Source organism: Leguminivora glycinivorella, chromosome 14, assembly GCF_023078275.1.
Source record: "Leguminivora glycinivorella isolate SPB_JAAS2020 chromosome 14, LegGlyc_1.1, whole genome shotgun sequence".
Taxonomy (NCBI): Eukaryota; Metazoa; Arthropoda; class Insecta; order Lepidoptera; family Tortricidae; genus Leguminivora; species Leguminivora glycinivorella.
The window spans coordinates 11,678,783-11,693,015 of record NC_062984.1 but is presented as its reverse complement, the minus strand read 5'-3'; positions in this window follow the sequence as shown (position 1 = coordinate 11,693,015).

The window sequence follows — 14,233 nt, the reverse complement described above, 5'->3', positions numbered from 1 at the left end:
GATGATCTCCGATCGCAAATATTATTCTTTATTTTGAACAGAACGTTCTAAATTTGAATGTAACTACCTATTCGGTTGCCGATATTGTAAAAAGTTACGATGCAATTGCCGATACAGACTTCTTAATATAAGTTCGAGTATTATAGACCATTTGCTAATCGCTCCTAACCTAAGCATTATAGAGAACTTTTAGTATGTGGACATAGAACGTTTTAAAAGGTGATGATACTGATGATTAATTGTAGACGGAGTTGTCCAAGTGCGAATAAGAAAACCTTTGTACACACCGTCACATTTGCAGACGTTTTTTGTCGCTTTATTTGAGCCGATAGGATCGAATCCTGGACTAGACTTACCCCTGGGTCTATATTTTTTTTATAATGTAATGAGAATTATTTTTATCTGTGACACACCGGACGGAGAGTTTGACATATACACCGTGTTTCACTTAACACTAAAAACCTGAAAACCGTTTGTCCAGAATCGAGAGTAGAATCGATTGAGATATATCTTGACGGGGGTAATATTTTTATTTAAATTAGTATTATTAATTATTTTTTATGTGCCTATTCTATTTTATTCGTAATACAACATTATGTATATCGCATTGCTAGAGGTTGTTTACCTTTTTCAGTATTTGGCGGTATTAATACTGGCTGGTTACTTGAACGATTATTTTTTCCGCTACGAGTTTGACGTTGTTTGTCAGTTTAATCTTAATGTTTATCATAAATCATAACAAATTGAACTCGTACCTAATTACAACCTTGTCATTTTGAATATTGGGTTTAAATTAGCTTACTGCGATTACCTGTCCAATTGGAAGTTTACTGTGACAAAGCTTTAAAGTGTTTTACAGTGACATCTTAGCTGTCTATTGATAAACCTTATGTCGTTGCAGTAACGTACACAAATAAATAGTTTTATGGTTTATGATGGTAGTTAGCAATTATTTTATTGAGTGTAGAGCTAAAAGTCAAGTAGAGCTGTACAGAAAATTAAAAATTGAATTAAAAAAAAAGTAACCATCAGATTAAAAGATGAATACTCTAGATGAGTTTAAAAAAATAAAAATCAGTTGGGGTGTCTGAGGTTTCGAGTGATACCAGAAACACCGTGTATGTGTTTTTAACGCCAAATGAAAAATAAAACCAAGCGGATACGACTTGAAACTAAAAATGATACGGTAAGACGGTAACTTAAGTAAGAATGCCGAAATATACATATACAATTATACATATTTCATATATGGTTCCACTATTGGCACTATTTTAAAATCTAAATTGCCTGCGTCTACCTATGACATATAAGTACTCGTCCTTTATTGAGAATAATTCTGAAACACTTGCGAGCCCGACGGTACACCTCCGCGACATAATTTATGTAACGGAATAATCAAACACGTATTCATCGTTCACTAGTTTTGTGATTAGACTTAATTTGTCAATTCATTTGCTCCGCTTGTCTACATTTCGTGCGTGTACCTCTGTACCTATTTACTTCGTAATGTAGGCCTTAAACAAAATTGACTCGTATCTGACCCGTCAAAGCGTCCTTGTCTTTGGTTTTTTTCTTGAGAACGTCACAAAATAAACTATCGCATATATATATTTATATATAGATCTGATATATATATATATATATATATATATATATATATATGCATTTCAGTTCTACTGAGTCATTAAATAGAGGGCAACACTAGCCTGACAAGTTTTTGTTTGAACCTAGCCACGTTGCGGATTTTCAGCTGAACTAATTTATTTTACTGGCAAGGATTACTATTTGACACCCGTCATGGAAAGTCATCGAATGTCAGTGATGTAAACAAGCTGTAAATATTTTATTTTCTAACGATTTCATCGCAAATATCCAAAATATTTTAAAAAGTGAAAATAATTATTACTTACAACAAAAAAAGATGAAGGATTTCACAGCATTTCGATAACAATGTTCCGATATAGATTGTTGACATCTCCGGTACTGACAATTTATAGTGCGGTTGTCCTATATTGATTAAATAGTTGGTTTCGATTTAGCTTACTATAGGTATTTTTTGTTTTTATTTGTTCTTATTTAACATACCAGACGCGCTGCAGTATCAAGGAAGCCCCACCATTTCCCGGAACAGATTATTGTCAATATTCGATACCGAAAGTTTGGCAGTATGCCTTAAAGAGCGTGACCTTGACCTTGAGGTCCCTTGAGGGTACAACCTGCAAATCTGAGAACCAGCATGTTTCCTCTTACAGACAATGCCCTTCTTTCCCTTTCTATGTAAATATTTGTGAGAATGTACTGTATTTGATAATTAAAAAAAATATAATTATGTACAAATACTGAGTAAATTGTAAGAAATCACAATAAAACCCATATTTTGCTACAAATTGCCCAAAGCAAGTGGAGAATTTCATTAACTAGCACAGAACCCTGTGAATGAATACTGGAGCGCGACTGCGGGAAAATGCTAGTTATTCATGGGAGAAGCATCACAGACAACGCGAAACAGCGAGGTTAAATTATACGAAAATTATATTTAGTATAAAAAATCCGAGAAGTGCTGGAAAGGTACACCCAAGAGGTTAAAATATCTCTATAGTCCAAGACTGAGCAAAGAAAGGCATCATGTCTTTTACCCGAATCAAACCCTATTTCATTTCTTATATTTGTTTTAGTCGATTGTTATAATACGCGGTATTAAATTACGGCTACGGGTTCTCGAAAAAATTGCGTTTTGTAATACGGCGGTCCAAGAATTGGCCGGATTATCATTTTATATTTGTCATTACGATAGGTACGTTATACAATAAGGCGGCTCAAGTTTAGAGGCAACTTTTTAGCAAAGTCAGATTGCAAGAGGAATGGGATTGACTGTCATGAGAAAAAACTTTTTTTTTTTCAAAATCTGCAAAAGCTAATCTTCATTAAATTTGAAATTCGATAATGTCGAAACCACCGTCTAGTCATGTAGATGCTAGTAACAAGGCTGTACTCGCACTGACATGCATGAACATGAAATTATTGAATTCTTAAATTTCCCCCCAGTTTTCAGAGAAAAACAAAGGACAAAGTTTTCATAAAATATATTAATTTTGGGTAATATTTTTTCATCACATTTTCTGTTTAAAGATCTCATTGCATCTACGTGTAAAATATTTAATTCTTTCATTTCGTCAGGCATGAGTGCACGCGATATATATTTAACGTGATTACAACCGTAAAAATTCATATTAAAAAAAGTTATATAAACCGTCATAAACCTATTGTAGATCCTCTGTTCCGGGTAGTCCGTACACGCCTCGCTAATGTTTTACTCCCAAAACACGATGACAATTTAGTGCGGCACCGACAAATTGCTTTCGTGAAAAATGAGCCTCACTACAGCCACACGACTACGACTACTATACAGCGGACACAGACTACCTAGTACCCAGACACCGCATTAGAAATAAATATCTCTATCGAAGACTCGTGGCAAGTAGGTAGCACTAGTGATGAGACATGTCTTTCTAGATACGGTAGTTTTACCTTAAGTACGCGGGATAAATGAATTGGGCTTCAAATGAAAAGGTATGACTGTGATCATTTTCATGGATCTAATAAATATTAAGATCTTTGTCACGATCGAAACTCTTCGAATATTGAAGTTGAAATCAAAAGGAAGGAGGAATAAAATTGTGAAAACATCAATTTCTGACACCAAGTGATTTTTTTTCAGATAAAGGCGCATATTTCTAAAAATTTTGACAAATGTAATTGGAATTATCATGAATATAAATAATCATGAATGTGGCACTGTCGTACATTAAATGACATTTAAAAGATGTCTATTTAATTGCTTTCTTTAGACGACTTGTACAGAGAACCGGCATTATCACATCACTAGACTTTGAAAAATGTCAAATGCTGTCGAAGTATACTTATAATATGAAGCGTTTACAAAGAGCGTGTGAGCGGCGACCGCCGGGCGTACTCGTATGGCAAATTTTAATGGTAAAATACCACAATTTAAACAGCACAATTGAGTAGCTTCTTACACCATTACATAGTAGTCCAGGTTCAACACAAATTATTTTTTTACACGAGATTACACGAGTGCTGCGGGTCAAGCACACTAGTGTGTAATATAGCATATCACATCAGTTCGTCCTTTTCACACCTTCTGTAAGAGTGAAAAAGACGCACAACTATATCACACAAGCGTTCTAAGCCCACTGGTTTTTAAAATTGAGACATCTGGATAAAGCAATTGCGTTCCCATACTAAATTAATGCGGGAAATCATGTGTGGTGAGTGTGGTGACATTTAATTGGCTTGAATGCTCCGTCTTACTAGACGGAGCATTCAAGCCAATTAAATGTATTGTTGCGGTGCAACTACTGTTGAGGTGGTCTGTGGCCTCAGTATAGCCACACGACTACTATACAGCGGAGCAACTAGTTGCCAGTTATAGCTTCTTTAGGTCTTAAGTGTGAAGCATGTGTTGGCAGGGTGATAATGTTTAGTAAGTAATGCGGTAACATCATAGATAAGACAGATTTATGGACTGATAAATAATGAGCATTAAAATACTAGCGTCAGTTACTACCTACATTGTAATTTCTAATTATCAGGAACATACATAATAATAACGGACTAATTTAACATCGGTGTACCCCTTACATTTCAAAAGGGACTCTACGTATTGGCTTCGGCTCACGCCGCCCAAAGTTTTGGAATACCCAAAGGTACCTACCGTGATGAGAAAGAAAAACCTTTCTGTAATTTGTAACAATTACATATTATTATTACATCGTAACTTATTGTACTGCTTAATTCACCTACAACATAATTCAAAATTGATGACATTCTATATATTACACGAATTTGTAATACCTATGTCATTATATAATTTAATTTTATGACTGACATACATACATACATGTTTTTGACATTATTTTAGTACCTAATTAATTAACTATCGTCAATTTTGAATCATGGCTTAGATATTGGTAGTTTATAAGTATTATTCTTATTAGTATGTAATATTCAACACAATGTACATTGTTATGAATAAATAAATGAATGAATGAATGAAACCATTATTAGTAATAATTTTTAAGAAAAAAAAACCGTCGCCTTTCGGGTTCTGGTGAAAGCTACTTGCGAATGTTGGATTATGTAGAAATGTGTGAGTATTTTTTAAAACTGCTTTTAATGCTTTAATTATTAGATGGCAACACAAATGAACGTATAACGTTAACATTTGAGGAGTTTCCTCAATTCCTCATGAATCCGATTATATTATAAGAAATCGAAGCTTAACAAACTTTGACTTGAAAACTCAATATGCTTAACAAACATAACTAAATAAATGTCACTGTTCTGAACTTAAATGCATGCTTTTCTTACAAAAATACCAAAGTCACTATGAGTGTGCCGTTCATATTTGAGGAGTTCGGTTCTGACTATCATCAGCAGTTCCACTGTACCAAATGTCACTGTTCTTTGCGTAAGTGCATGCTGTGCGTAATATTTCATTTTCATTTTTTTTTTTTTTCAATACCAAAGTCACTATAAGCGTGCCGTTCAGATTTGAGGAGTTCGGTTCTGACCATCATCAGCAGTTCCACTGTACCAAATGTCACTGTTCTAGACGTAAGCGCATGCTGTTCTTATAAAAATGGCAAAGTCACTATAAGCGTGCCGTTCAGATTTGAGGAGTTTGGTTCTGGCCATCATCAGCAGTTCCACTGCACCAAATGTCACTGTTCTGAACGAAAGTGCATGCTGTTCTTATAAAAATACCAAAGTCACTATAAGCGTGCCGTTCAGATTTGAGGAGTTCGGTTCTGACCATCATCAGCAATTCCACTGCGTCAAATGTCACTGTTCTGGAGGAAAGTGCATGCTGTTCTTATAAAAATACCAAAGTCACTATAAGCGTGCCGTTCAGATTTGAAGAGTTCCGTTCTGGCCATCATCAGCAGTTCCACTGCACCAAATGTCACTGTTCCGTACCTAAATGCATGCTGTTCCTTTAAAAACACAAAAATCACCATATGTATGCCTTTCAGATTCGAGGAGTTCCCTCGATTTCTCCAGGATCCCATCATCAGAACTAGGTTCTGAGAACAATGGGACCAATCTGTATGCATATACATTCAATCAAAAAAAAATTTTTCAAAATCGGTCCAGTAACGACGGAGATATCGAGGAACAAACATAAAAAAAAAAAAAAAAAAACATACAGACGACTTGATAACCGTCCTTCTTGAGAGATATGAGGCGACGGTTAAAAATACAACTTGATTTTATTAAACAGTTTAATTTTATGCTATTCGTAATTTGCAGTCATCATGTTACAAAGCGTATCTGTTTATAAAGAACGTTTACAAAGCTTATCTGTTTAGAAATTTACCAATATCCTCTTCCAACCAAGTTGCTCGAAAACATTGTTATCTTCACTGTAAAAAATTTATATTAGCTGGGACGCTATTGCACAATACCCTGCATTTTATGATTAAGCACAGAGACTTGGCACAGGTTGTTCCATGGGTGGCTCTGAGTAGATAAAGATCGGGAGGCATCGAGAGCCCCCCTTAATTTAGGAGGGAAGAGGGGGGGAAGGCTGACGCCGCCGCGCTTCCTTTGAAACCATATTTCTCTAAAACTATACAAAATAGGGCATGCTATATATCATTTTAGGATAAATGAAGGACGAGGAATTCATTTTTGGAACAAAAAAAATGTATTTTAGAACAAAAATACGAAATAAAATGGGAAAATCTAAAAACGAGATTTTTTTTTATACATATTACTGCACATTTTATGAAAACTGTAATAGTTTTTTTTAAATAAAAAATACTATTTAATAGCTACATTTATCTAGTTTTAGAAAATGTATAATTTGTTATAGAAATATATTATAGGACGAGTGATAAAAAATAATTTACATCGCCCGATAGGATGATTTGAATGCTCATTTCAATAAGTTTTGTCAATGATTTCAGGTATAATCACTATTTTTAACACACGAAAGCCGTAATCATTGTAGTTTATGGCTATTTTAGTGATTAATGTACTTAAAATAAAAAAAAATACAAAAATTTAAATAATATTAAAAATGTGATAATTTTTTTTAACATTATCCTATTTTGTTATTTCTACACAATATATATCTAAAAGCAATAAATATCAATAAAAAGCCACATTTATGCAGTTTATAAAAATATATAGTTTGTTACATAAATATATTACGAAACGCGAGATAAAAAATAATGAAAATGAAAATTTTAATGTACGGGTCAGCTTGCATTATTCGATGAGGTGAGGTAAAGGTACTACCCGTTATGCAGTGGAGTTCGTCTAGTAATACAGAAATATACTTATTCTAATAACGTTTACACATGTAGGTATCTCACGACCCAGTACAGAAAATTGTAAAAGTCCTATAATACAGTTTATTTTGATTGTAAAATAAAATTGCATTGCACTTATATTGTAAAAAAAATGTCTTAATCACGTTCTCCTCTCCTAAAGCAGTTCTGCATGCATAGACTTGAAGATTTATTAGTTTACTAGCAGAACTTAGTTTTACTTCCTTTGGGCCCCCTTAAATTGGTTTTACAAGTCCATAAAAGATAAAATAAAAATCGTCATATTCTTCCTTTCAGTATCAATGGTAGTTAGTTATTGCTCAATAGTGCCATAAAAAATAAACTAGATTCGTATTAGCATTAAACATTAATGATTTTTGAACTAAGACATTGCTTTTGTACAAAGGAGAACCTCAAAAAATGGTCTGACTAGACGAAAACATGTGTATCGGGGCTAGTACTCAAGGCTCTCAAAAAGTGTAGCTATTTTGAGTTATTCAAATAAAACAATATGAATAGTCTGAATTTAATTATGTATATATCACAACATCCACAGCATAAGCACATCAGCTCCGAACATTTAATTTAAAAAGTCTTTTTTTACGGTTGCACCTTACGCGGCACTATTTTTTACACCTGCATCCGACAATTTCGAGGCATGTTTCTGCAGCAACAGGCAACGTTGCGGGCAAGTAGGCTCCCAAATCCCAATTGTTACAGACTTTCGTCCAGCCACAAGTAGCAAATAATGGCAAATTTTGAATTAGGTTTAGTTGACCCCATACATGGACACCTTGATATACAAATTTTGAATTGGGTTTAGTTGACCCCATACATGGACACCTTGATATACCTATAACCCTTACAAAAATGGTGTAAGGCAGCTTTTGTCGGTGAAATGCTGTTAATTTGGCGGTCTTTTTTGGTTAATAACTATTTTCGGCATACGTTAACCAAAGTACAGGACGCAGATCTGGAATAATAAATATGTCAAGTAAGAATTATCCATAAATTATGCAAATCATATAGATAACTACTATTTCACAAGATGTATTAGGATCAGATGTATATATCTGACCTATCATATCAATCGATCATTTCATGTGATATAAATAGTTAAATTCAGACTATATAGGAGTATGTTGTTTAATTTGAAGTACTCTAAATAACTGCACTTTTTGAGAGCTTTGAAGTACCTTTACCTCACCTCATCGAATCATACAAGCTGACCCGTACCGTACATCAAGATCGCCCTGCCACGTCACTTTCATTATTTTTTATCTCGCGTTTCGTAATATATTTAAATAACAAACTATATATTTTTATAAACTAAATAATTGTGGCTTTTCATTCATATTTATTGCTTTTAGATATATATTGTATAGAAAGAACAAAATAGGATAATGTTATAAAAAAGTTATCACATTTTAATTTTTTATTTTATTTTTGTATTTTTTTTATTTTAAGTACATTTATCACTAAAATAGCCATAAACTACAATGATTACGGCTTTCCTGTGTTAAAAATAGTGATTATACCTGAAATCATTGACAAAACTTATTGAAATGAGCATTCAAATCACCCTATCGGGCAATGTAAATTATTTTTTATCACTCGTCCTATAATATATTTCTATAACAAATTATACATTTTCTAAAACTAGATAAATGTAGCTATTAAATAATATTTTTTATTTAAAAAAAACCATTACAGTTTTCATAAAATGTGCAGTAATATGTATAAAAAAAAATCTCGTTTTTAGATTTTTCCCATTTTATTTTGTATTTTTGTTCTAAAATACATTTTTTTTGTTCCAAAAATGAATTCCTCGTCCTTCATTTATCCGAAAATGATATATCGCATGCCCTATTTTGTATAGTTTTAGAGAAATATGGTTTCAAAGGAAGCGCGGAGGCGCCAGCCTTCCCCCCCTCCTCCCTCCTAAATTAAGGGGGGCTCTCGATGCCTCCCGATCTTTATCTACTCAGGGCCACCCAATGAACAACTGTGCCAAGTCTCAGTGCTTAATCATAAAATGCAGGGTTCCCATACAAGACATAGCAATAGCGTCCCCAGTATATGTAAAATTTGTAAAATTTACTGCTGCAGAAAAAGAATGGGTTCAAAAAAGTTGGGGTACTGTAAAATATACCTAATAGGTAGATATTTATGGTTTCTTACACAGGTTATGTTTTATAAACGGTTCACATAACAAACCAGTTTGAATATTTTTTTAGCTAATTCCGAAACTAGGATAAAATAATACTCCTTAAAAACTTTAGAAAGAACATAAATAACCGACATGTTCACAATTAAAAGTTAGACACCCCCCCAACCTGTAGATACGATTTCTTGTTTTTCTACAGAAAAAAGGAAAATAACCTACTCGTGGGAAATATTACAATCTTTCAATTTATGTTTTTTAATAATTGAATTTGGTATCAATAAGCAATGAAAACAAATAAATTCTGTAGGTAAATGATATGAAACTTTTATTTTTGTACGCTCTGAATTGAAAGTATGTCGTTGTTGTTCAAAAATGTACGCAGAAAATGATAGATCTCTAGAAAATTTCCCTGTATGTTTTTTTTATTTGCTTCTAAGGGCTAATATTATAAAACTGAAATAAGTAGGTACCTAATTAAACGGACTCTCGAGATCGTCCGCTTGAAACAAAAACCTCAGGCCGCAAGTAGTTTTCGATTCTTGACTATTCATTATAAGTGTAGCAGAGAAACCTATTGACAGGCCATCTAACTTAGTTACATTACATACAACTTAGCCAAAATGTATCACTCGTAGTAAAACAATAGCAGTCAACTCGCGATTTTCTCATCAAGATAGGCCCTTGTTGCCCCAAATCCCTCATGCTAAGTGAGAGAAATAGCGGTCTACAAATAAATTCAGAGCTCGTGGGTCATTACAGTAATGGCCGCCGTTGGGAGCCGATGCATTTTTTATTTACCTATCCAAACATGCTTTTCGACGATTCCGTTTTTGCGGAGGATGATTGATGGCTAGCGGTCGGTCATGTTTTGTATTTTATATGCAAACTCGTAGCCAAATGTACAATACCATTCCCCTGTTTCAAGAACGTCTCATAATCAAGAATGTTATTACGGCTATTAGCTTACGTCATGAAAATATTGATAGTCATTATGACTATATTTATAATGGAGAGATGCCAGGTACTTATATATCTATGCCAATAATACATGTTTAAATAGTATTCCTAAAATGGTTTATGATACAGACCTATTTGCATGTTATTTGAGGATACGATGCTTATCGCTTTCCATGCAATAGATATCTAAGTATGTAAAATTATCATTGCACTCGCTTTTAATTAGCAGTACCTAGGTTTAGGTGATTATTCACTATGTTTATTGGGTGGACATAAACAGCAAAATACCGAGCAACAGCAAAACTCTGATTTCTTTGAGCAAAAATGCTTTCACACATCGGGATGTTCATTTCTCTGCCGAGTTTAGAGAAGTTTTTGAACAAATGCGATTGTTAGAATATTTGTCGTATTGAAAAATGGTTGAAATAGTAGAAATATTTACTTTTCTATTTCGATATTTTAACGATATTTATCCTTTTTAGGGTTCCGTAGTCAACTAGGAACCCTTATAGTTTCGCCATGTCTGTCTGTCCGTCCGTCCGTCCGTCCGTCCGTCCGTCCGTCCGTCCGCGGATAATCTCAGTAATCGTAAGCACTAGAAAGCTGAAATTTGGTACCAATACGTATATCAATCACGCCAACAAAGTGCAAAAATAAAAAATGGAAAAAAATGTTTTATTAGGGTACCCCCCCTACATGTAAAGTGGGGGCTGATATTTTTTTTTCATTCCAACCCCAACGTGTGATATATTGTTGGATAGGTATTTAAAAATGAATAAGGGTTTACTAAGACCGTTTTTTAATAATATTAATATTTTCGGAAATAATCGCTCCTAAAGGAAAAAAAAGTGCGTCCCCCCCCCTCTAACTTTTGAACCATATGTTTAAAAAATATGAAAAAAATCACAAAAGTAGAACTTTATAAATACTTTCTAGGAAAATTATTTTGAACCTGATAGGTTCAGTAGTTTTTGAGAAAAATACGAAAAACTACGGAACCCTACACTGAGCGTGGCCCGACACGCTCTTGGCCGGTTTTTATACTTCATTATATTTTGCAACGTAATATAATTTATTACCTTTCTATTAATTTGGTACTCAGTCATGTAGAGAGGAAAATAACAAAGTAAGGGTTTATAAATACGCTGTAAATAATAACGTATAACTTTTTCTTTCCCCTCCTCATAACAATATTATCGAAGCCTTTGCGCGATTAACAGGATAAAAGCTATTCACGTTGTTTGTGTGACAATTTACTGAATGTTATGAAGAAGTAGAAAAATATTTGGAACGTTTTGAAGCTTTTGTTGACAGAAAGAAAGTGGTTTCTTTCTTAGCCTTGGCCGCCAAGTGTTGGCCAGAAGAATGTACCTACGTGTATTATTTTTACACGCTTTTACTGTTAAACAAAAGCCTTTAGAATGTATTTAAGCATTTTCAAATTATGTATAACCCTTACTTTTAATTGTTAGTAGTAATTATTAGTTGTTAGTTATGATAGATGTTGTTAGTTATGAGATGTGTGTTGTTAGTTGATATAACAGTGAAGTACGAGACTTTCGAGTTTACCTGAAATACCGGACCCTAAAATTGAAAACCAGCTCTTGAACCAATAACTAACCTGGTGCTGTAACTGCTGTAAATACTATCAGCAGCAAAAGTGCATTAGGAAAAATTATGAATGAATTTGTGTGGTGACGGGTTAAGAATTTCACCACCCCCTTTCTTCCCGTGGGTGTCGTAGAAGGCGACTGTGGGATATGGGGCAAATTGTGGCGTAGGCGAGAGGCTGGCAACCTGTCACTGCAATGTCACACAGTTTCGTTTTCTTTCAGCCCCTTATTTGCCAAGAGTGGCACTGAAACTTGAGAAGTTTCATGTGCTCTGCTTACCCCTTCATGGGATACAGGCGTGATAGTATGTATGAATGAATTCATTGATAAATTCGCCATGCACTTTTGCAGCTGATAGTTCATCAAATATTATATTACTCACTGTATACAGAATTGGTACGAGTATTGTAGAATAGATTGTTAATTTAATACTTAATAATACAACAGAAAACTATATCGTCAACCTCGAAGTTTGCCTTTCATTCATTTTGGCTTTAATCAAAATAATTTCTTAATAAACAAGTTCGAGAGGTATTTACTAATTTTCAATAATACTCCTACAATATTGATTCGTCCTTCACTTTCAATGTTAAAGCGGTCGAATAAATTGACCTTGTTGACATTATTAATGAAACAATGAGAAGGCACACTCAGAGGTTATGATAGATGGCGCCACCCTATTAATCCATAGCACTTGCATTGTACAGAATCTGCAGTGGCGCTATCTCAAAACCAAATGATTTTCAAAATGGAACTGTCAGTTATAGATACTTAAGTATAAGTTAGCTATGGATTTTCGTTTGAGATGGCGCTTTTCGGCTTATCAGGGCACAGATAAAGAATTTCATACGTGAGAGCGAGAAGATGATATTTTTTTTCTCTCTCACACATATGAATGACAGTGACATGCCTAGACACTTGCACAGGCGCCGCCTGGCGGGATAAAATGTCAGTCTGCTTCCTCATTGCTAGGAATAGTTTTGTTCAAAGATCTTTGGGAACTCCTAGTCTAAGTATTCATTTGTGATGTACGCGTTACAAATATTAGGTGCGTCTTTGTATTCAATTGCGGCACTCCGCCGGTAAAGAATGGCGTCGGAACAAATAAAAGAACCGTGTAATGTGATTTAGTACATCCCCTATCAGGATCTAAAGAAGTGGCGCAAGGTGAAAAAGATAGAGATTATTTAATAAAAAAAAATCATTTATTCATGTACCCAAAATAGCAGTTCTAAAAAGGCCATAAACTATATTAATACAAAATAGGCTTCACCACGTCCGTGCCTGAACTAGGGAGATCTTGTATCTCAGGCAGAAAAAATAACTTACAAACTAAAACAGGGAAATTATTTGATATCATGTGCATAGGTATTCAACTAAAAAATAAATAAATTACATTACAGATTTATAAATAGAGTAATACCTACTTAAAACTATCATAATTAAAAATTATACAATGGCCAAGCACAACCGGCTACCTACTTTTTCTCGGAACGATTCGTCGTTGTATTAACGCTTTAAACCTTACATTAAGACTTTACCGAAATGGCACCAATAATGCCCATTTACACGAACGAGTTTTATTAAGGCCCATTTAGATTGTACGACTTTCTTCATACGATACGATAGTATCATACGAGTTTCTCGACCAAAACGGGCGAGAAAGTCGTACCATCTAAATGGGGCTTTAGAGGTACATTACGGTACTTGATTGTATGTAACTTAACATTCTAATATATTTAAAATCGCGTATCGAGTTCACGTTTTCTAAATGAGCCCATACATTTAGAAGCAAAAAGATTTTTGTACAATTAACCGTCACCGCGACTAATTTATAATTTGTACCACCACCGACGCGTACAACGCAAGGGTCAAACGCCGAACCGCGTGATAAATAATATCGCTTGTATCTTTCTACCGGAGGAATAGGAAAACACGTACATATTACCGCACTTTATCTTTTTAAAGGCCGTTTTATGATTCCATTTTTGTCCATTTACATGAACGCTGGCGGATTCATCTTTGGGGAAATTGTAGGCTTGTGGCTGTGCGTTATATTCATTCCACAATGGCGACAAAAATTGAGTTTAAACATATAGATATAACTAAACTGACTTTACCTGTACATAACATAAGCT